The sequence below is a fragment of the Miniopterus natalensis genome, chromosome 21 (assembly GCF_054644295.1).
Source record: "Miniopterus natalensis isolate mMinNat1 chromosome 21, mMinNat1.hap1, whole genome shotgun sequence".
NCBI lineage: Eukaryota > Metazoa > Chordata > Mammalia > Chiroptera > Miniopteridae > Miniopterus > Miniopterus natalensis.
The window spans coordinates 1,874,897-1,900,011 of record NC_142101.1 but is presented as its reverse complement, the minus strand read 5'-3'; positions in this window follow the sequence as shown (position 1 = coordinate 1,900,011).

Here is a 25,115-nt window from a genome sequence, read left to right as displayed (position 1 = left end):
TGTCTCATAGAAGCACCTTTCCTGCAGGAGCTTGTTGCAACATTCATTGTTTGGCTAAGTTCTTTAGGGTTGGTTTTGGAAGGTCTTTCAACTTTGGCCAAATCCCGCTTCGTACGAAATTTTTTCACAGCGCTGTCTCCAAGTGGCCACAAAGAGCTGCTGCTTGAAACTGTCCACATGCACATCTCCCATACTGGTGTGCTCGTTTCAGTACCTGGATGTTGGATTACACATCTTTCTTTGAAATGACAAGCCTTCTTCCTGCATGCTACACACACCTTGTAGCAGTTTCAGCTTGAAGCATGTTGGTGCTCTCAAAACGCTGTGTAACTTCTGTAGGGTGTGTTACTCTCCAGCACTGAATACACTACTTAGAGCTCCTTAAACCACAGACACGCAAACACATCTTTCTGTGAAAGTCCTACCTCAGGTCACTTGGAAATGTAAGGTTTTCATGGAGAACATGAGGTCAATCATGGTTTTGCACTCTGCAACCAATAGAAATGTCCTTTTGTACATAGCCATCTGAAATTCACATCAAAATACCCTTCTTTTCTGGTTTCTTGAATGTTCTCAACACATTAGGAGAAAGATCGTGTATGAGCAAGAGTGATGTAGTGTGCGTTTTCCTGGATTTCAAGTGATTTGGGAAACATACTCCTTGTTTTTCCACATTGTGTAAGAAACAACATGAGGCTTGCAAGAGATTGAAACAATGCATCCCAAAACGTATTCCAGCAGTGAAAACACATGTTTCTACAAAGACTTTGAAGGAGCAAGCAAAAGCCTAGTGGCAGAGTGTTCTTTCAGAGAGAAACACATGCATTTCATCCTTCTGGAGTGAGTTTTCAGCCTGGAATTCATTTGCATTTTGTACTGTGCAGAATGTAGCTACCTGCTCGGGGGTTGTCTCATAGAAGCACCTTTCCTGCAGGAGCTTGTTGCAACATTCATTGTTTGGCTAAGTTCTTTAGGGTTGGTTTTGGAAGGTCTTTCAACTTTGGCCAAATCCCGCTTCGTACGAAATTTTTTCACAGCGCTGTCTCCAAGTGGCCACAAAGAGCTGCTGCTTGAAACTGTCCACATGCACATCTCCCATACTGGTGTGCTCGTTTCAGTACCTGGATGTTGGATTACACTTCTTTCTTTGAAATGACAAGCCTTCTTCCTGCATGCTACACACACCTTGTAGCAGTTTCAGCTTGAAGCATGTTGGTGCTCTCAAAACGCTGTGTAACTTCTGTAGGGTGAGTTACTCTCCAGCACTGAATACACTACTTAGAGCTCCTTAAACCACAGACACGCAAACACATCTTTCTGTGAAAGTCCAACCTCAGGTCACTTGGAAATGTAAGGTTTTCATGGAGAACATGAGGTCAATCATGGTTTTGCACTCTGCAACCAATAGAAATGTCCTTTTGTACATAGCCATCTGAAATTCACATCAAAATACCCTTCTTTTCTGGTTTCTTGAATGTTCTCAACACATTAGGAGAAAGATCGTGTATGAGCAAGAGTGATGTAGTGTGCGTTTTCCTGGATTTCAAGTGATTTGGGAAACATACTCCTTGTTTTTCCACATTGTGTAAGAAACAACATGAGGCTTGCAAGAGATTGAAACAATGCATCCCAAAACGTATTCCAGCAGTGAAAACACATGTTTCTACAAAGACTTTGAAGGAGCAAGCAAAAGCCTAGTGGCAGAGTGTTCTTTCAGAGAGAAACACATGCATTTCATCCTTCTGGAGTGAGTTTTCAGCCTGGAATTCATTTGCATTTTGTACTGTGCAGAATGTAGCTACCTGCTCGGGGGTTGTCTCATAGAAGCACCTTTCCTGCAGGAGCTTGTTGCAACATTCATTGTTTGGCTAAGTTCTTTAGGGTTGGTTTTGGAAGGTCTTTCAACTTTGGCCAAATCCCGCTTCGTACGAAATTTTTTCACAGCGCTGTCTCCAAGTGGCCACAAAGAGCTGCTGCTTGAAACTGTCCACATGCACATCTCCCATACTGGTGTGCTCGTTTCAGTACCTGGATGTTGGATTACACTTCTTTCTTTGAAATGACAAGCCTTCTTCCTGCATGCTACACACACCTTGTAGCAGTTTCAGCTTGAAGCATGTTGGTGCTCTCAAAACGCTGTGTAACTTCTGTAGGGTGAGTTACTCTCCAGCACTGAATACACTACTTAGAGCTCCTTAAACCACAGACACGCAAACACATCTTTCTGTGAAAGTCCAACCTCAGGTCACTTGGAAATGTAAGGTTTTCATGGAGAACATGAGGTCAATCATGGTTTTGCACTCTGCAACCAATAGAAATGTCCTTTTGTACATAGCCATCTGAAATTCACATCAAAATACCCTTCTTTTCTGGTTTCTTGAATGTTCTCAACACATTAGGAGAAAGATCGTGTATGAGCAAGAGTGATGTAGTGTGCGTTTTCCTGGATTTCAAGTGATTTGGGAAACATACTCCTTGTTTTTCCACATTGTGTAAGAAACAACATGAGGCTTGCAAGAGATTGAAACAATGCATCCCAAAACGTATTCCAGCAGTGAAAACACATGTTTCTACAAAGACTTTGAAGGAGCAAGCAAAAGCCTAGTGGCAGAGTGTTCTTTCAGAGAGAAACACATGCATTTCATCCTTCTGGAGTGAGTTTTCAGCCTGGAATTCATTTGCATTTTGTACTGTGCAGAATGTAGCTACCTGCTCGGGGGTTGTCTCATAGAAGCACCTTTCCTGCAGGAGCTTGTTGCAACATTCATTGTTTGGCTAAGTTCTTTAGGGTTGGTTTTGGAAGGTCTTTCAACTTTGGCCAAATCCCGCTTCGTACGAAATTTTTTCACAGCGCTGTCTCCAAGTGGCCACAAAGAGCTGCTGCTTGAAACTGTCCACATGCACATCTCCCATACTGGTGTGCTCGTTTCAGTACCTGGATGTTGGATTACACTTCTTTCTTTGAAATGACAAGCCTTCTTCCTGCATGCTACACACACCTTGTAGCAGTTTCAGCTTGAAGCATGTTGGTGCTCTCAAAACGCTGTGTAACTTCTGTAGGGTGAGTTACTCTCCAGCACTGAATACACTACTTAGAGCTCCTTAAACCACAGACACGCAAACACATCTTTCTGTGAAAGTCCAACCTCAGGTCACTTGGAAATGTAAGGTTTTCATGGAGAACATGAGGTCAATCATGGTTTTGCACTCTGCAACCAATAGAAATGTCCTTTTGTACATAGCCATCTGAAATTCACATCAAAATACCCTTCTTTTCTGGTTTCTTGAATGTTCTCAACACATTAGGAGAAAGATCGTGTATGAGCAAGAGTGATGTAGTGTGCGTTTTCCTGGATTTCAAGTGATTTGGGAAACATACTCCTTGTTTTTCCACATTGTGTAAGAAACAACATGAGGCTTGCAAGAGATTGAAACAATGCATCCCAAAACGTATTCCAGCAGTGAAAACACATGTTTCTACAAAGACTTTGAAGGAGCAAGCAAAAGCCTAGTGGCAGAGTGTTCTTTCAGAGAGAAACACATGCATTTCATCCTTCTGGAGTGAGTTTTCAGCCTGGAATTCATTTGCATTTTGTACTGTGCAGAATGTAGCTACCTGCTCGGGGGTTGTCTCATAGAAGCACCTTTCCTGCAGGAGCTTGTTGCAACATTCATTGTTTGGCTAAGTTCTTTAGGGTTGGTTTTGGAAGGTCTTTCAACTTTGGCCAAATCCCGCTTCGTACGAAATTTTTTCACAGCGCTGTCTCCAAGTGGCCACAAAGAGCTGCTGCTTGAAACTGTCCACATGCACATCTCCCATACTGGTGTGCTCGTTTCAGTACCTGGATGTTGGATTACACTTCTTTCTTTGAAATGACAAGCCTTCTTCCTGCATGCTACACACACCTTGTAGCAGTTTCAGCTTGAAGCATGTTGGTGCTCTCAAAACGCTGTGTAACTTCTGTAGGGTGAGTTACTCTCCAGCACTGAATACACTACTTAGAGCTCCTTAAACCACAGACACGCAAACACATCTTTCTGTGAAAGTCCAACCTCAGGTCACTTGGAAATGTAAGGTTTTCATGGAGAACATGAGGTCAATCATGGTTTTGCACTCTGCAACCAATAGAAATGTCCTTTTGTACATAGCCATCTGAAATTCACATCAAAATACCCTTCTTTTCTGGTTTCTTGAATGTTCTCAACACATTAGGAGAAAGATCGTGTATGAGCAAGAGTGATGTAGTGTGCGTTTTCCTGGATTTCAAGTGATTTGGGAAACATACTCCTTGTTTTTCCACATTGTGTAAGAAACAACATGAGGCTTGCAAGAGATTGAAACAATGCATCCCAAAACGTATTCCAGCAGTGAAAACACATGTTTCTACAAAGACTTTGAAGGAGCAAGCAAAAGCCTAGTGGCAGAGTGTTCTTTCAGAGAGAAACACATGCATTTCATCCTTCTGGAGTGAGTTTTCAGCCTGGAATTCATTTGCATTTTGTACTGTGCAGAATGTAGCTACCTGCTCGGGGGTTGTCTCATAGAAGCACCTTTCCTGCAGGAGCTTGTTGCAACATTCATTGTTTGGCTAAGTTCTTTAGGGTTGGTTTTGGAAGGTCTTTCAACTTTGGCCAAATCCCGCTTCGTACGAAATTTTTTCACAGCGCTGTCTCCAAGTGGCCACAAAGAGCTGCTGCTTGAAACTGTCCACATGCACATCTCCCATACTGGTGTGCTCGTTTCAGTACCTGGATGTTGGATTACACTTCTTTCTTTGAAATGACAAGCCTTCTTCCTGCATGCTACACACACCTTGTAGCAGTTTCAGCTTGAAGCATGTTGGTGCTCTCAAAACGCTGTGTAACTTCTGTAGGGTGAGTTACTCTCCAGCACTGAATACACTACTTAGAGCTCCTTAAACCACAGACACGCAAACACATCTTTCTGTGAAAGTCCAACCTCAGGTCACTTGGAAATGTAAGGTTTTCATGGAGAACATGAGGTCAATCATGGTTTTGCACTCTGCAACCAATAGAAATGTCCTTTTGTACATAGCCATCTGAAATTCACATCAAAATACCCTTCTTTTCTGGTTTCTTGAATGTTCTCAACACATTAGGAGAAAGATCGTGTATGAGCAAGAGTGATGTAGTGTGCGTTTTCCTGGATTTCAAGTGATTTGGGAAACATACTCCTTGTTTTTCCACATTGTGTAAGAAACAACATGAGGCTTGCAAGAGATTGAAACAATGCATCCCAAAACGTATTCCAGCAGTGAAAACACATGTTTCTACAAAGACTTTGAAGGAGCAAGCAAAAGCCTAGTGGCAGAGTGTTCTTTCAGAGAGAAACACATGCATTTCATCCTTCTGGAGTGAGTTTTCAGCCTGGAATTCATTTGCATTTTGTACTGTGCAGAATGTAGCTACCTGCTCGGGGGTTGTCTCATAGAAGCACCTTTCCTGCAGGAGCTTGTTGCAACATTCATTGTTTGGCTAAGTTCTTTAGGGTTGGTTTTGGAAGGTCTTTCAACTTTGGCCAAATCCCGCTTCGTACGAAATTTTTTCACAGCGCTGTCTCCAAGTGGCCACAAAGAGCTGCTGCTTGAAACTGTCCACATGCACATCTCCCATACTGGTGTGCTCGTTTCAGTACCTGGATGTTGGATTACACTTCTTTCTTTGAAATGACAAGCCTTCTTCCTGCATGCTACACACACCTTGTAGCAGTTTCAGCTTGAAGCATGTTGGTGCTCTCAAAACGCTGTGTAACTTCTGTAGGGTGAGTTACTCTCCAGCACTGAATACACTACTTAGAGCTCCTTAAACCACAGACACGCAAACACATCTTTCTGTGAAAGTCCAACCTCAGGTCACTTGGAAATGTAAGGTTTTCATGGAGAACATGAGGTCAATCATGGTTTTGCACTCTGCAACCAATAGAAATGTCCTTTTGTACATAGCCATCTGAAATTCACATCAAAATACCCTTCTTTTCTGGTTTCTTGAATGTTCTCAACACATTAGGAGAAAGATCGTGTATGAGCAAGAGTGATGTAGTGTGCGTTTTCCTGGATTTCAAGTGATTTGGGAAACATACTCCTTGTTTTTCCACATTGTGTAAGAAACAACATGAGGCTTGCAAGAGATTGAAACAATGCATCGCAAAACGTATTCCAGCAGTGAAAACACATGTTTCTACAAAGACTTTGAAGGAGCAAGCAAAAGCCTAGTGGCAGAGTGTTCTTTCAGAGAGAAACACATGCATTTCATCCTTCTGGAGTGAGTTTTCAGCCTGGAATTCATTTGCATTTTGTACTGTGCAGAATGTAGCTACCTGCTCGGGGGTTGTCTCATAGAAGCACCTTTCCTGCAGGAGCTTGTTGCAACATTCATTGTTTGGCTAAGTTCTTTAGGGTTGGTTTTGGAAGGTCTTTCAACTTTGGCCAAATCCCGCTTCGTACGAAATTTTTTCACAGCGCTGTCTCCAAGTGGCCACAAAGAGCTGCTGCTTGAAACTGTCCACATGCACATCTCCCATACTGGTGTGCTCGTTTCAGTACCTGGATGTTGGATTACACTTCTTTCTTTGAAATGACAAGCCTTCTTCCTGCATGCTACACACACCTTGTAGCAGTTTCAGCTTGAAGCATGTTGGTGCTCTCAAAACGCTGTGTAACTTCTGTAGGGTGAGTTACTCTCCAGCACTGAATACACTACTTAGAGCTCCTTAAACCACAGACACGCAAACACATCTTTCTGTGAAAGTCCAACCTCAGGTCACTTGGAAATGTAAGGTTTTCATGGAGAACATGAGGTCAATCATGGTTTTGCACTCTGCAACCAATAGAAATGTCCTTTTGTACATAGCCATCTGAAATTCACATCAAAATACCCTTCTTTTCTGGTTTCTTGAATGTTCTCAACACATTAGGAGAAAGATCGTGTATGAGCAAGAGTGATGTAGTGTGCGTTTTCCTGGATTTCAAGTGATTTGGGAAACATACTCCTTGTTTTTCCACATTGTGTAAGAAACAACATGAGGCTTGCAAGAGATTGAAACAATGCATCCCAAAACGTATTCCAGCAGTGAAAACACATGTTTCTACAAAGACTTTGAAGGAGCAAGCAAAAGCCTAGTGGCAGAGTGTTCTTTCAGAGAGAAACACATGCATTTCATCCTTCTGGAGTGAGTTTTCAGCCTGGAATTCATTTGCATTTTGTACTGTGCAGAATGTAGCTACCTGCTCGGGGGTTGTCTCATAGAAGCACCTTTCCTGCAGGAGCTTGTTGCAACATTCATTGTTTGGCTAAGTTCTTTAGGGTTGGTTTTGGAAGGTCTTTCAACTTTGGCCAAATCCCGCTTCGTACGAAATTTTTTCACAGCGCTGTCTCCAAGTGGCCACAAAGAGCTGCTGCTTGAAACTGTCCACATGCACATCTCCCATACTGGTGTGCTCGTTTCAGTACCTGGATGTTGGATTACACTTCTTTCTTTGAAATGACAAGCCTTCTTCCTGCATGCTACACACACCTTGTAGCAGTTTCAGCTTGAAGCATGTTGGTGCTCTCAAAACGCTGTGTAACTTCTGTAGGGTGAGTTACTCTCCAGCACTGAATACACTACTTAGAGCTCCTTAAACCACAGACACGCAAACACATCTTTCTGTGAAAGTCCAACCTCAGGTCACTTGGAAATGTAAGGTTTTCATGGAGAACATGAGGTCAATCATGGTTTTGCACTCTGCAACCAATAGAAATGTCCTTTTGTACATAGCCATCTGAAATTCACATCAAAATACCCTTCTTTTCTGGTTTCTTGAATGTTCTCAACACATTAGGAGAAAGATCGTGTATGAGCAAGAGTGATGTAGTGTGCGTTTTCCTGGATTTCAAGTGATTTGGGAAACATACTCCTTGTTTTTCCACATTGTGTAAGAAACAACATGAGGCTTGCAAGAGATTGAAACAATGCATCCCAAAACGTATTCCAGCAGTGAAAACACATGTTTCTACAAAGACTTTGAAGGAGCAAGCAAAAGCCTAGTGGCAGAGTGTTCTTTCAGAGAGAAACACATGCATTTCATCCTTCTGGAGTGAGTTTTCAGCCTGGAATTCATTTGCATTTTGTACTGTGCAGAATGTAGCTACCTGCTCGGGGGTTGTCTCATAGAAGCACCTTTCCTGCAGGAGCTTGTTGCAACATTCATTGTTTGGCTAAGTTCTTTAGGGTTGGTTTTGGAAGGTCTTTCAACTTTGGCCAAATCCCGCTTCGTACGAAATTTTTTCACAGCGCTGTCTCCAAGTGTCCACAAAGAGCTGCTGCTTGAAACTGTCCACATGCACATCTCCCATACTGGTGTGCTCGTTTCAGTACCTGGATGTTGGATTACACTTCTTTCTTTGAAATGACAAGCCTTCTTCCTGCATGCTACACACACCTTGTAGCAGTTTCAGCTTGAAGCATGTTGGTGCTCTCAAAACGCTGTGTAACTTCTGTAGGGTGAGTTACTCTCCAGCACTGAATACACTACTTAGAGCTCCTTAAACCACAGACACGCAAACACATCTTTCTGTGAAAGTCCAACCTCAGGTCACTTGGAAATGTAAGGTTTTCATGGAGAACATGAGGTCAATCATGGTTTTGCACTCTGCAACCAATAGAAATGTCCTTTTGTACATAGCCATCTGAAATTCACATCAAAATACCCTTCTTTTCTGGTTTCTTGAATGTTCTCAACACATTAGGAGAAAGATCGTGTATGAGCAAGAGTGATGTAGTGTGCGTTTTCCTGGATTTCAAGTGATTTGGGAAACATACTCCTTGTTTTTCCACATTGTGTAAGAAACAACATGAGGCTTGCAAGAGATTGAAACAATGCATCCCAAAACGTATTCCAGCAGTGAAAACACATGTTTCTACAAAGACTTTGAAGGAGCAAGCAAAAGCCTAGTGGCAGAGTGTTCTTTCAGAGAGAAACACATGCATTTCATCCTTCTGGAGTGAGTTTTCAGCCTGGAATTCATTTGCATTTTGTACTGTGCAGAATGTAGCTACCTGCTCGGGGGTTGTCTCATAGAAGCACCTTTCCTGCAGGAGCTTGTTGCAACATTCATTGTTTGGCTAAGTTCTTTAGGGTTGGTTTTGGAAGGTCTTTCAACTTTGGCCAAATCCCGCTTCGTACGAAATTTTTTCACAGCGCTGTCTCCAAGTGGCCACAAAGAGCTGCTGCTTGAAACTGTCCACATGCACATCTCCCATACTGGTGTGCTCGTTTCAGTACCTGGATGTTGGATTACACTTCTTTCTTTGAAATGACAAGCCTTCTTCCTGCATGCTACACACACCTTGTAGCAGTTTCAGCTTGAAGCATGTTGGTGCTCTCAAAACGCTGTGTAACTTCTGTAGGGTGAGTTACTCTCCAGCACTGAATACACTACTTAGAGCTCCTTAAACCACAGACACGCAAACACATCTTTCTGTGAAAGTCCAACCTCAGGTCACTTGGAAATGTAAGGTTTTCATGGAGAACATGAGGTCAATCATGGTTTTGCACTCTGCAACCAATAGAAATGTCCTTTTGTACATAGCCATCTGAAATTCACATCAAAATACCCTTCTTTTCTGGTTTCTTGAATGTTCTCAACACATTAGGAGAAAGATCGTGTATGAGCAAGAGTGATGTAGTGTGCGTTTTCCTGGATTTCAAGTGATTTGGGAAACATACTCCTTGTTTTTCCACATTGTGTAAGAAACAACATGAGGCTTGCAAGAGATTGAAACAATGCATCGCAAAACGTATTCCAGCAGTGAAAACACATGTTTCTACAAAGACTTTGAAGGAGCAAGCAAAAGCCTAGTGGCAGAGTGTTCTTTCAGAGAGAAACACATGCATTTCATCCTTCTGGAGTGAGTTTTCAGCCTGGAATTCATTTGCATTTTGTACTGTGCAGAATGTAGCTACCTGCTCGGGGGTTGTCTCATAGAAGCACCTTTCCTGCAGGAGCTTGTTGCAACATTCATTGTTTGGCTAAGTTCTTTAGGGTTGGTTTTGGAAGGTCTTTCAACTTTGGCCAAATCCCGCTTCGTACGAAATTTTTTCACAGCGCTGTCTCCAAGTGTCCACAAAGAGCTGCTGCTTGAAACTGTCCACATGCACATCTCCCATACTGGTGTGCTCGTTTCAGTACCTGGATGTTGGATTACACTTCTTTCTTTGAAATGACAAGCCTTCTTCCTGCATGCTACACACACCTTGTAGCAGTTTCAGCTTGAAGCATGTTGGTGCTCTCAAAACGCTGTGTAACTTCTGTAGGGTGAGTTACTCTCCAGCACTGAATACACTACTTAGAGCTCCTTAAACCACAGACACGCAAACACATCTTTCTGTGAAAGTCCAACCTCAGGTCACTTGGAAATGTAAGGTTTTCATGGAGAACATGAGGTCAATCATGGTTTTGCACTCTGCAACCAATAGAAATGTCCTTTTGTACATAGCCATCTGAAATTCACATCAAAATACCCTTCTTTTCTGGTTTCTTGAATGTTCTCAACACATTAGGAGAAAGATCGTGTATGAGCAAGAGTGATGTAGTGTGCGTTTTCCTGGATTTCAAGTGATTTGGGAAACATACTCCTTGTTTTTCCACATTGTGTAAGAAACAACATGAGGCTTGCAAGAGATTGAAACAATGCATCCCAAAACGTATTCCAGCAGTGAAAACACATGTTTCTACAAAGACTTTGAAGGAGCAAGCAAAAGCCTAGTGGCAGAGTGTTCTTTCAGAGAGAAACACATGCATTTCATCCTTCTGGAGTGAGTTTTCAGCCTGGAATTCATTTGCATTTTGTACTGTGCAGAATGTAGCTACCTGCTCGGGGGTTGTCTCATAGAAGCACCTTTCCTGCAGGAGCTTGTTGCAACATTCATTGTTTGGCTAAGTTCTTTAGGGTTGGTTTTGGAAGGTCTTTCAACTTTGGCCAAATCCCGCTTCGTACGAAATTTTTTCACAGCGCTGTCTCCAAGTGGCCACAAAGAGCTGCTGCTTGAAACTGTCCACATGCACATCTCCCATACTGGTGTGCTCGTTTCAGTACCTGGATGTTGGATTACACTTCTTTCTTTGAAATGACAAGCCTTCTTCCTGCATGCTACACACACCTTGTAGCAGTTTCAGCTTGAAGCATGTTGGTGCTCTCAAAACGCTGTGTAACTTCTGTAGGGTGAGTTACTCTCCAGCACTGAATACACTACTTAGAGCTCCTTTCACCACAGACACACAAACATATTTTCTGTGAAAGTCCTACCTCAGGTCACTTGGAAATGTAAGGTTTTCATGGAGAACATGAGGTCAATCATGGTTTTGCATTCTGCAACCAATAGAAATGTCATTTTGTACATAGCCATCTGAAATTCACATCAAAATACCCTTCTTTTCTGGTTCTTGAATGTTCTCAACACATTAGGAGAAAGATCGTGTTTGAGCAAGAGTGATGTAGTGTGCGTTTTCCTGGATTTCAAGTGATTTGGGAAACATACTCCTTGTTTTTCCACATTGTGTAAGAAACAACATGAGGCTTGCAAGAGATTGAAACAATGCATCCCAAAACGTATTCCAGCAGTGAAAACACATGTTTCTACAAAGACTTTGAAGGAGCAAGCAAAAGCCTAGTGGCAGAGTGTTCTTTCAGAGAGAAACACATGCATTTCATCCTTCTGGAGTGAGTTTTCAGCCTGGAATTCATTTGCATTTTGTACTGTGCAGAATGTAGCTACCTGCTCGGGGGTTGTCTCATAGAAGCACCTTTCCTGCAGGAGCTTGTTGCAACATTCATTGTTTGTCTAAGTTCTTTAGGGTTGGTTTTGGAAGGTCTTTCAACTTTGTCCAAATCCCGCTTCGTACGAAATTTTTTCACAGCGCTGTCTCCAAGTGGCCACAAAGAGCTGCTGCTTGAAACTGTCCACATGCACATCTCCCATACTGGTGTGCTCGTTTCAGTACCTGGATGTTGGATTACACATCTTTCTTTGAAATGACAAGCCTTCTTCCTGCATGCTACACACACCTTGTAGCAGTTTCAGCTTGAAGCATGTTGGTGCTCTCAAAAGGCTGTGTAACTTCTGTAGGGTGTGTTACTCTCCAGCACTGAATACACTACTTAGAGCTCCTTAAACCACAGACACGCAAACACATCTTTCTGTGAAAGTCCAACCTCAGGTCACTTGGAAATGTAAGGTTTTCATGGAGAACATGAGGTCAATCATGGTTTTGCACTCTGCAACCAATAGAAATGTCCTTTTGTACATAGCCATCTGAAATTCACATCAAAATACCCTTCTTTTCTGGTTTCTTGAATGTTCTCAACACATTAGGAGAAAGATCGTGTATGAGCAAGAGTGATGTAGTGTGCGTTTTCCTGGATTTCAAGTGATTTGGGAAACATACTCCTTGTTTTTCCACATTGTGTAAGAAACAACATGAGGCTTGCAAGAGATTGAAACAATGCATCCCAAAACGTATTCCAGCAGTGAAAACACATGTTTCTACAAAGACTTTGAAGGAGCAAGCAAAAGCCTAGTGGCAGAGTGTTCTTTCAGAGAGAAACACATGCATTTCATCCTTCTGGAGTGAGTTTTCAGCCTGGAATTCATTTGCATTTTGTACTGTGCAGAATGTAGCTACCTGCTCGGGGGTTGTCTCATAGAAGCACCTTTCCTGCAGGAGCTTGTTGCAACATTCATTGTTTGTCTAAGTTCTTTAGGGTTGGTTTTGGAAGGTCTTTCAACTTTGGCCAAATCCCGCTTCGTACGAAATTTTTTCACAGCGCTGTCTCCAAGTGGCCACAAAGAGCTGCTGCTTGAAACTGTCCACATGCACATCTCCCATACTGGTGTGCTCGTTTCAGTACCTGGATGTTGGATTACACTTCTTTCTTTGAAATGACAAGCCTTCTTCCTGCATGCTACACACACCTTGTAGCAGTTTCAGCTTGAAGCATGTTGGTGCTCTCAAAACGCTGTGTAACTTCTGTAGGGTGAGTTACTCTCCAGCACTGAATACACTACTTAGAGCTCCTTAAACCACAGACACGCAAACACATCTTTCTGTGAAAGTCCAACCTCAGGTCACTTGGAAATGTAAGGTTTTCATGGAGAACATGAGGTCAATCATGGTTTTGCACTCTGCAACCAATAGAAATGTCCTTTTGTACATAGCCATCTGAAATTCACATCAAAATACCCTTCTTTTCTGGTTTCTTGAATGTTCTCAACACATTAGGAGAAAGATCGTGTATGAGCAAGAGTGATGTAGTGTGCGTTTTCCTGGATTTCAAGTGATTTGGGAAACATACTCCTTGTTTTTCCACATTGTGTAAGAAACAACATGAGGCTTGCAAGAGATTGAAACAATGCATCCCAAAACGTATTCCAGCAGTGAAAACACATGTTTCTACAAAGACTTTGAAGGAGCAAGCAAAAGCCTAGTGGCAGAGTGTTCTTTCAGAGAGAAACACATGCATTTCATCCTTCTGGAGTGAGTTTTCAGCCTGGAATTCATTTGCATTTTGTACTGTGCAGAATGTAGCTACCTGCTCGGGGGTTGTCTCATAGAAGCACCTTTCCTGCAGGAGCTTGTTGCAACATTCATTGTTTGTCTAAGTTCTTTAGGGTTGGTTTTGGAAGGTCTTTCAACTTTGGCCAAATCCCGCTTCGTACGAAATTTTTTCACAGCGCTGTCTCCAAGTGTCCACAAAGAGCTGCTGCTTGAAACTGTCCACATGCACATCTCCCATACTGGTGTGCTCGTTTCAGTACCTGGATGTTGGATTACACTTCTTTCTTTGAAATGACAAGCCTTCTTCCTGCATGCTACACACACCTTGTAGCAGTTTCAGCTTGAAGCATGTTGGTGCTCTCAAAACGCTGTGTAACTTCTGTAGGGTGAGTTACTCTCCAGCACTGAATACACTACTTAGAGCTCCTTAAACCACAGACACGCAAACACATCTTTCTGTGAAAGTCCAACCTCAGGTCACTTGGAAATGTAAGGTTTTCATGGAGAACATGAGGTCAATCATGGTTTTGCACTCTGCAACCAATAGAAATGTCCTTTTGTACATAGCCATCTGAAATTCACATCAAAATACCCTTCTTTTCTGGTTTCTTGAATGTTCTCAACACATTAGGAGAAAGATCGTGTATGAGCAAGAGTGATGTAGTGTGCGTTTTCCTGGATTTCAAGTGATTTGGGAAACATACTCCTTGTTTTTCCACATTGTGTAAGAAACAACATGAGGCTTGCAAGAGATTGAAACAATGCATCCCAAAACGTATTCCAGCAGTGAAAACACATGTTTCTACAAAGACTTTGAAGGAGCAAGCAAAAGCCTAGTGGCAGAGTGTTCTTTCAGAGAGAAACACATGCATTTCATCCTTCTGGAGTGAGTTTTCAGCCTGGAATTCATTTGCATTTTGTACTGTGCAGAATGTAGCTACCTGCTCGGGGGTTGTCTCATAGAAGCACCTTTCCTGCAGGAGCTTGTTGCAACATTCATTGTTTGGCTAAGTTCTTTAGGGTTGGTTTTGGAAGGTCTTTCAACTTTGGCCAAATCCCGCTTCGTACGAAATTTTTTCACAGCGCTGTCTCCAAGTGGCCACAAAGAGCTGCTGCTTGAAACTGTCCACATGCACATCTCCCATACTGGTGTGCTCGTTTCAGTACCTGGATGTTGGATTACACTTCTTTCTTTGAAATGACAAGCCTTCTTCCTGCATGCTACACACACCTTGTAGCAGTTTCAGCTTGAAGCATGTTGGTGCTCTCAAAACGCTGTGTAACTTCTGTAGGGTGAGTTACTCTCCAGCACTGAATACACTACTTAGAGCTCCTTAAACCACAGACACGCAAACACATCTTTCTGTGAAAGTCCAACCTCAGGTCACTTGGAAATGTAAGGTTTTCATGGAGAACATGAGGTCAATCATGGTTTTGCACTCTGCAACCAATAGAAATGTCCTTTTGTACATAGCCATCTGAAATTCACATCAAAATACCCTTCTTTTCTGGTTTCTTGAATGTTCTCAACACATTAGGAGAAAGATCGTGTATGAGCAAGAGTGATGTAGTGTGCGTTTTCCTGGATTTCAAGTGATTTGGGAAACATACTCCTTGTTTTTCCACATTGTGTAAGAAACAACATGAGGCTTGCAAGAGATTGAAACAATGCATCGCAAAACGTATTCCAGCAGTGAAAACACATGTTTCTACAAAGACTTTGAAGGAGCAAGCAAAAGCCTAGTGGCAGAGTGTTCTTTCAGAGAGAAACACATGCATTTCATCCTTCTGGAGTGAGTTTTCAGCCTGGAATTCATTTGCATTTTGTACTGTGCAGAATGTAGCTACCTGCTCGGGGGTTGTCTCATAGAAGCACCTTTCCTGCAGGAGCTTGTTGCAACATTCATTGTTTGTCTAAGTTCTTTAGGGTTGGTTTTGGAAGGTCTTTCAACTTTGTCAAAATCCCGCTTCGTACGAAATTTTTTCACAGCGCTGTCTCCAAGTGGCCACAAAGAGCTGCTGCTTGAAACTGTCCACATGCACATCTCCCATACTGGTGTGCTCGTTTCAGTACCTGGATGTTGGATTACACTTCTTTCTTTGAAATGACAAGCCTTCTTCCTGCATGCTACACACACCTTGTAGCAGTTTCAGCTTGAAGCATGTTGGTGCTCTCAAAACGCTGTGTAACTTCTGTAGGGTGAGTTACTCTCCAGCACTGAATACACTACTTAGAGCTCCTTAAACCACAGACACGCAAACACATCTTTCTGTGAAAGTCCAACCTCAGGTCACTTGGAAATGTAAGGTTTTCATGGAGAACATGAGGTCAATCATGGTTTTGCACTCTGCAACCAATAGAAATGTCCTTTTGTACATAGCCATCTGAAATTCACATCAAAATACCCTTCTTTTCTGGTTTCTTGAATGTTCTCAACACATTAGGAGAAAGATCGTGTATGAGCAAGAGTGATGTAGTGTGCGTTTTCCTGGATTTCAAGTGATTTGGGAAACATACTCCTTGTTTTTCCACATTGTGTAAGAAACAACATGAGGCTTGCAAGAGATTGAAACAATGCATCCCAAAACGTATTCCAGCAGTGAAAACACATGTTTCTACAAAGACTTTGAAGGAGCAAGCAAAAGCCTAGTGGCAGAGTGTTCTTTCAGAGAGAAACACATGCATTTCATCCTTCTGGAGTGAGTTTTCAGCCTGGAATTCATTTGCATTTTGTACTGTGCAGAATGTAGCTACCTGCTCGGGGGTTGTCTCATAGAAGCACCTTTCCTGCAGGAGCTTGTTGCAACATTCATTGTTTGTCTAAGTTCTTTAGGGTTGGTTTTGGAAGGTCTTTCAACTTTGGCCAAATCCCGCTTCGTACGAAATTTTTTCACAGCGCTGTCTCCAAGTGGCCACAAAGAGCTGCTGCTTGAAACTGTCCACATGCACATCTCCCATACTGGTGTGCTCGTTTCAGTACCTGGATGTTGGATTACACTTCTTTCTTTGAAATGACAAGCCTTCTTCCTGCATGCTACACACACCTTGTAGCAGTTTCAGCTTGAAGCATGTTGGTGCTCTCAAAACGCTGTGTAACTTCTGTAGGGTGAGTTACTCTCCAGCACTGAATACACTACTTAGAGCTCCTTAAACCACAGACACGCAAACACATCTTTCTGTGAAAGTCCAACCTCAGGTCACTTGGAAATGTAAGGTTTTCATGGAGAACATGAGGTCAATCATGGTTTTGCACTCTGCAACCAATAGAAATGTCCTTTTGTACATAGCCATCTGAAATTCACATCAAAATACCCTTCTTTTCTGGTTTCTTGAATGTTCTCAACACATTAGGAGAAAGATCGTGTATGAGCAAGAGTGATGTAGTGTGCGTTTTCCTGGATTTCAAGTGATTTGGGAAACATACTCCTTGTTTTTCCACATTGTGTAAGAAACAACATGAGGCTTGCAAGAGATTGAAACAATGCATCCCAAAACGTATTCCAGCAGTGAAAACACATGTTTCTACAAAGACTTTGAAGGAGCAAGCAAAAGCCTAGTGGCAGAGTGTTCTTTCAGAGAGAAACACATGCATTTCATCCTTCTGGAGTGAGTTTTCAGCCTGGAATTCATTTGCATTTTGTACTGTGCAGAATGTAGCTACCTGCTCGGGGGTTGTCTCATAGAAGCACCTTTCCTGCAGGAGCTTGTTGCAACATTCATTGTTTGTCTAAGTTCTTTAGGGTTGGTTTTGGAAGGTCTTTCAACTTTGGCCAAATCCCGCTTCGTACGAAATTTTTTCACAGCGCTGTCTCCAAGTGGCCACAAAGAGCTGCTGCTTGAAACTGTCCACATGCACATCTCCCATACTGGTGTGCTCGTTTCAGTACCTGGATGTTGGATTACACTTCTTTCTTTGAAATGACAAGCCTTCTTCCTGCATGCTACACACACCTTGTAGCAGTTTCAGCTTGAAGCATGTTGGTGCTCTCAAAACGCTGTGTAACTTCTGTAGGGTGAGTTACTCTCCAGCACTGAATACACTACTTAGAGCTCCTTAAACCACAGACACGCAAACACATCTTTCTGTGAAAGTCCAACCTCAGGTCACTTGGAAATGTAAGGTTTTCATGGAGAACATGAGGTCAATCATGGTTTTGCACTCTGCAACCAATAGAAATGTCCTTTTGTACATAGCCATCTGAAATTCACATCAAAATACCCTTCTTTTCTGGTTTCTTGAATGTTCTCAACACATTAGGAGAAAGATCGTGTATGAGCAAGAGTGATGTAGTGTGCGTTTTCCTGGATTTCAAGTGATTTGGGAAACATACTCCTTGTTTTTCCACATTGTGTAAGAAACAACATGAGGCTTGCAAGAGATTGAAACAATGCATCCCAAAACGTATTCCAGCAGTGAAAACACATGTTTCTACAAAGACTTTGAAGGAGCAAGCAAAAGCCTAGTGGCAGAGTGTTCTTTCAGAGAGAAACACATGCATTTCATCCTTCTGGAGTGAGTTTTCAGCCTGGAATTCATTTGCATTTTGTACTGTGCAGAATGTAGCTACCTGCTCGGGGGTTGTCTCATAGAAGCACCTTTCCTGCAGGAGCTTGTTGCAACATTCATTGTTTGTCTAAGTTCTTTAGGGTTGGTTTTGGAAGGTCTTTCAACTTTGGCCAAATCCCGCTTCGTACGAAATTTTTTCACAGCGCTGTCTCCAAGTGGCCACAAAGAGCTGCTGCTTGAAACTGTCCACATGCACATCTCCCATACTGGTGTGCTCGTTTCAGTACCTGGATGTTGGATTACACTTCTTTCTTTGAAATGACAAGCCTTCTTCCTGCATGCTACACACACCTTGTAGCAGTTTCAGCTTGAAGCATGTTGGTGCTCTCAAAACGCTGTGTAACTTCTGTAGGGTGAGTTACTCTCCAGCACTGAATACACTACTTAGAGCTCCTTAAACCACAGACACGCAAACACATCTTTCTGTGAAAGTCCAACCTCAGGTCACTTGGAAATGTAAGGTTTTCATGGAGAACATGAGGTCAATCATGGTTTTGCACTCTGCAACCAATAGAAATGTCCTTTTGTACATAGCCATCTGAAATTCACATCAAAATACCCTTCTTTTCTGGTTTCTTGAATGTTCTCAACACATTAGGAGAAAGATCGTGTATGAGCAAGAGTGATGTAGTGTGCGTTTTCCTGGATTTCAAGTGATTTGGGAAACATACTCCTTGTTTTTCCACATTGTGTAAGAAACAACATGAGGCTTGCAAGAGATTGAAACAATGCATCCCAAAACGTATTCCAGCAGTGAAAACACATGTTTCTACAAAGACTTTGAAGGAGCAAGCAAAAGCCTAGTGGCAGAGTGTTCTTTCAGAGAGAAACACATGCATTTCATCCTTCTGGAGTGAGTTTTCAGCCTGGAATTCATTTGCATTTTGTACTGTGCAGAATGTAGCTACCTGCTCGGGGGTTGTCTCATAGAAGCACCTTTCCTGCAGGAGCTTGTTGCAACATTCATTGTTTGTCTAAGTTCTTTAGGGTTGGTTTTGGAAGGTCTTTCAACTTTGGCCAAATCCCGCTTCGTACGAAATTTTTTCACAGCGCTGTCTCCAAGTGGCCACAAAGAGCTGCTGCTTGAAACTGTCCACATGCACATCTCCCATACTGGTGTGCTCGTTTCAGTACCTGGATGTTGGATTACACTTCTTTCTTTGAAATGACAAGCCTTCTTCCTGCATGCTACACACACCTTGTAGCAGTTTCAGCTTGAAGCATGTTGGTGCTCTCAAAACGCTGTGTAACTTCTGTAGGGTGAGTTACTCTCCAGCACTGAATACACTACTTAGAGCTCCTTAAACCACAGACACGCAAACACATCTTTCTGTGAAAGTCCAACCTCAGGTCACTTGGAAATGTAAGGTTTTCATGGAGAACATGAGGTCAATCATGGTTTTGCACTCTGCAACCAATAGAAATGTCCTTTTGTACATAGCCATCTGAAATTCACATCAAAATACCCTTCTTTTCTGGTTTCTTGAATGTTCTCAACACATTAGGAGAAAGATCGTGTATGAGCAAGAGTGATGTAGTGTGCGTTTTCCTGGATTTCAAGTGATTTGGGAAACATACTCCTTGTTTTTCCACATTGTGTAAGAAACAACATGAGGCTTGCAAGAGATTGAAACAATGCATCCCAAAACGTATTCCAGCAGTGAAAACACATGTTTCTACAAAGACTTTGAAGGAGCAAGCAAAAGCCTAGTGGCAGAGTGTTCTTTCAGAGAGAAACACATGCATTTCATCCTTCTGGAGTGAGTTTTCAGCCTGGAATTCATTTGCATTTTGTACTGTGCAGAATGTAGCTACCTGCTCGGGGGTTGTCTCATAGAAGCACCTTTCCTGCAGGAGCTTGTTGCAACATTCATTGTTTGTCTAAGTTCTTTAGGGTTGGTTTTGGAAGGTCTTTCAACTTTGGCCAAATCCCGCTTCGTACGAAATTTTTTCACAGCGCTGTCTCCAAGTGGCCACAAAGAGCTGCTGCTTGAAACTGTCCACATGCACATCTCCCATACTGGTGTGCTCGTTTCAGTACCTGGATGTTGGATTACACTTCTTTCTTTGAAATGACAAGCCTTCTTCCTGCATGCTACACACACCTTGTAGCAGTTTCAGCTTGAAGCATGTTGGTGCTCTCAAAACGCTGTGTAACTTCTGTAGGGTGAGTTACTCTCCAGCACTGAATACACTACTTAGAGCTCCTTAAACCACAGACACGCAAACACATCTTTCTGTGAAAGTCCAACCTCAGGTCACTTGGAAATGTAAGGTTTTCATGGAGAACATGAGGTCAATCATGGTTTTGCACTCTGCAACCAATAGAAATGTCCTTTTGTACATAGCCATCTGAAATTCACATCAAAATACCCTTCTTTTCTGGTTTCTTGAATGTTCTCAACACATTAGGAGAAAGATCGTGTATGAGCAAGAGTGATGTAGTGTGCGTTTTCCTGGATTTCAAGTGATTTGGGAAACATACTCCTTGTTTTTCCACATTGTGTAAGAAACAACATGAGGCTTGCAAGAGATTGAAACAATGCATCCCAAAACGTATTCCAGCAGTGAAAACACATGTTTCTACAAAGACTTTGAAGGAGCAAGCAAAAGCCTAGTGGCAGAGTGTTCTTTCAGAGAGAAACACATGCATTTCATCCTTCTGGAGTGAGTTTTCAGCCTGGAATTCATTTGCATTTTGTACTGTGCAGAATGTAGCTACCTGCTCGGGGGTTGTCTCATAGAAGCACCTTTCCTGCAGGAGCTTGTTGCAACATTCATTGTTTGGCTAAGTTCTTTAGGGTTGGTTTTGGAAGGTCTTTCAACTTTGGCCAAATCCCGCTTCGTACGAAATTTTTTCACAGCGCTGTCTCCAAGTGGCCACAAAGAGCTGCTGCTTGAAACTGTCCACATGCACATCTCCCATACTGGTGTGCTCGTTTCAGTACCTGGATGTTGGATTACACTTCTTTCTTTGAAATGACAAGCCTTCTTCCTGCATGCTACACACACCTTGTAGCAGTTTCAGCTTGAAGCATGTTGGTGCTCTCAAAACGCTGTGTAACTTCTGTAGGGTGAGTTACTCTCCAGCACTGAATACACTACTTAGAGCTCCTTAAACCACAGACACGCAAACACATCTTTCTGTGAAAGTCCAACCTCAGGTCACTTGGAAATGTAAGGTTTTCATGGAGAACATGAGGTCAATCATGGTTTTGCACTCTGCAACCAATAGAAATGTCCTTTTGTACATAGCCATCTGAAATTCACATCAAAATACCCTTCTTTTCTGGTTTCTTGAATGTTCTCAACACATTAGGAGAAAGATCGTGTATGAGCAAGAGTGATGTAGTGTGCGTTTTCCTGGATTTCAAGTGATTTGGGAAACATACTCCTTGTTTTTCCACATTGTGTAAGAAACAACATGAGGCTTGCAAGAGATTGAAACAATGCATCCCAAAACGTATTCCAGCAGTGAAAACACATGTTTCTACAAAGACTTTGAAGGAGCAAGCAAAAGCCTAGTGGCAGAGTGTTCTTTCAGAGAGAAACACATGCATTTCATCCTTCTGGAGTGAGTTTTCAGCCTGGAATTCATTTGCATTTTGTACTGTGCAGAATGTAGCTACCTGCTCGGGGGTTGTCTCATAGAAGCACCTTTCCTGCAGGAGCTTGTTGCAACATTCATTGTTTGTCTAAGTTCTTTAGGGTTGGTTTTGGAAGGTCTTTCAACTTTGGCCAAATCCCGCTTCGTACGAAATTTTTTCACAGCGCTGTCTCCAAGTGGCCACAAAGAGCTGCTGCTTGAAACTGTCCACATGCACATCTCCCATACTGGTGTGCTCGTTTCAGTACCTGGATGTTGGATTACACTTCTTTCTTTGAAATGACAAGCCTTCTTCCTGCATGCTACACACACCTTGTAGCAGTTTCAGCTTGAAGCATGTTGGTGCTCTCAAAACGCTGTGTAACTTCTGTAGGGTGAGTTACTCTCCAGCACTGAATACACTACTTAGAGCTCCTTAAACCACAGACACGCAAACACATCTTTCTGTGAAAGTCCAACCTCAGGTCACTTGGAAATGTAAGGTTTTCATGGAGAACATGAGGTCAATCATGGTTTTGCACTCTGCAACCAATAGAAATGTCCTTTTGTACATAGCCATCTGAAATTCACATCAAAATACCCTTCTTTTCTGGTTTCTTGAATGTTCTCAACACATTAGGAGAAAGATCGTGTATGAGCAAGAGTGATGTAGTGTGCGTTTTCCTGGATTTCAAGTGATTTGGGAAACATACTCCTTGTTTTTCCACATTGTGTAAGAAACAACATGAGGCTTGCAAGAGATTGAAACAATGCATCCCAAAACGTATTCCAGCAGTGAAAACACATGTTTCTACAAAGACTTTGAAGGAGCAAGCAAAAGCCTAGTGGCAGAGTGTTCTTTCAGAGAGAAACACATGCATTTCATCCTTCTGGAGTGAGTTTTCAGCCTGGAATTCATTTGCATTTTGTACTGTGCAGAATGTAGCTACCTGCTCGGGGGTTGTCTCATAGAAGCACCTTTCCTGCAGGAGCTTGTTGCAACATTCATTGTTTGGCTAAGTTCTTTAGGGTTGGTTTTGGAAGGTCTTTCAACTTTGGCCAAATCCCGCTTCGTACGAAATTTTTTCACAGCGCTGTCTCCAAGTGGCCACAAAGAGCTGCTGCTTGAAACTGTCCACATGCACATCTCCCATACTGGTGTGCTCGTTTCAGTACCTGGATGTTGGATTACACTTCTTTCTTTGAAATGACAAGCCTTCTTCCTGCATGCTACACACACCTTGTAGCAGTTTCAGCTTGAAGCATGTTGGTGCTCTCAAAACGCTGTGTAACTTCTGTAGGGTGAGTTACTCTCCAGCACTGAATACACTACTTAGAGCTCCTTAAACCACAGACACGCAAACACATCTTTCTGTGAAAGTCCAACCTCAGGTCACTTGGAAATGTAAGGTTTTCATGGAGAACATGAGGTCAATCATGGTTTTGCACTCTGCAACCAATAGAAATGTCCTTTTGTACATAGCCATCTGAAATTCACATCAAAATACCCTTCTTTTCTGGTTTCTTGAATGTTCTCAACACATTAGGAGAAAGATCGTGTATGAGCAAGAGTGATGTAGTGTGCGTTTTCCTGGATTTCAAGTGATTTGGGAAACATACTCCTTGTTTTTCCACATTGTGTAAGAAACAACATGAGGCTTGCAAGAGATTGAAACAATGCATCCCAAAACGTATTCCAGCAGTGAAAACACATGTTTCTACAAAGACTTTGAAGGAGCAAGCAAAAGCCTAGTGGCAGAGTGTTCTTTCAGAGAGAAACACATGCATTTCATCCTTCTGGAGTGAGTTTTCAGCCTGGAATTCATTTGCATTTTGTACTGTGCAGAATGTAGCTACCTGCTCGGGGGTTGTCTCATAGAAGCACCTTTCCTGCAGGAGCTTGTTGCAACATTCATTGTTTGTCTAAGTTCTTTAGGGTTGGTTTTGGAAGGTCTTTCAACTTTGGCCAAATCCCGCTTCGTACGAAATTTTTTCACAGCGCTGTCTCCAAGTGGCCACAAAGAGCTGCTGCTTGAAACTGTCCACATGCACATCTCCCATACTGGTGTGCTCGTTTCAGTACCTGGATGTTGGATTACACTTCTTTCTTTGAAATGACAAGCCTTCTTCCTGCATGCTACACACACCTTGTAGCAGTTTCAGCTTGAAGCATGTTGGTGCTCTCAAAACGCTGTGTAACTTCTGTAGGGTGAGTTACTCTCCAGCACTGAATACACTACTTAGAGCTCCTTAAACCACAGACACGCAAACACATCTTTCTGTGAAAGTCCAACCTCAGGTCACTTGGAAATGTAAGGTTTTCATGGAGAACATGAGGTCAATCATGGTTTTGCACTCTGCAACCAATAGAAATGTCCTTTTGTACATAGCCATCTGAAATTCACATCAAAATACCCTTCTTTTCTGGTTTCTTGAATGTTCTCAACACATTAGGAGAAAGATCGTGTATGAGCAAGAGTGATGTAGTGTGCGTTTTCCTGGATTTCAAGTGATTTGGGAAACATACTCCTTGTTTTTCCACATTGTGTAAGAAACAACATGAGGCTTGCAAGAGATTGAAACAATGCATCCCAAAACGTATTCCAGCAGTGAAAACACATGTTTCTACAAAGACTTTGAAGGAGCAAGCAAAAGCCTAGTGGCAGAGTGTTCTTTCAGAGAGAAACACATGCATTTCATCCTTCTGGAGTGAGTTTTCAGCCTGGAATTCATTTGCATTTTGTACTGTGCAGAATGTAGCTACCTGCTCGGGGGTTGTCTCATAGAAGCACCTTTCCTGCAGGAGCTTGTTGCAACATTCATTGTTTGGCTAAGTTCTTTAGGGTTGGTTTTGGAAGGTCTTTCAACTTTGGCCAAATCCCGCTTCGTACGAAATTTTTTCACAGCGCTGTCTCCAAGTGGCCACAAAGAGCTGCTGCTTGAAACTGTCCACATGCACATCTCCCATACTGGTGTGCTCGTTTCAGTACCTGGATGTTGGATTACACTTCTTTCTTTGAAATGACAAGCCTTCTTCCTGCATGCTACACACACCTTGTAGCAGTTTCAGCTTGAAGCATGTTGGTGCTCTCAAAACGCTGTGTAACTTCTGTAGGGTGAGTTACTCTCCAGCACTGAATACACTACTTAGAGCTCCTTAAACCACAGACACGCAAACACATCTTTCTGTGAAAGTCCAACCTCAGGTCACTTGGAAATGTAAGGTTTTCATGGAGAACATGAGGTCAATCATGGTTTTGCACTCTGCAACCAATAGAAATGTCCTTTTGTACATAGCCATCTGAAATTCACATCAAAATACCCTTCTTTTCTGGTTTCTTGAATGTTCTCAACACATTAGGAGAAAGATCGTGTATGAGCAAGAGTGATGTAGTGTGCGTTTT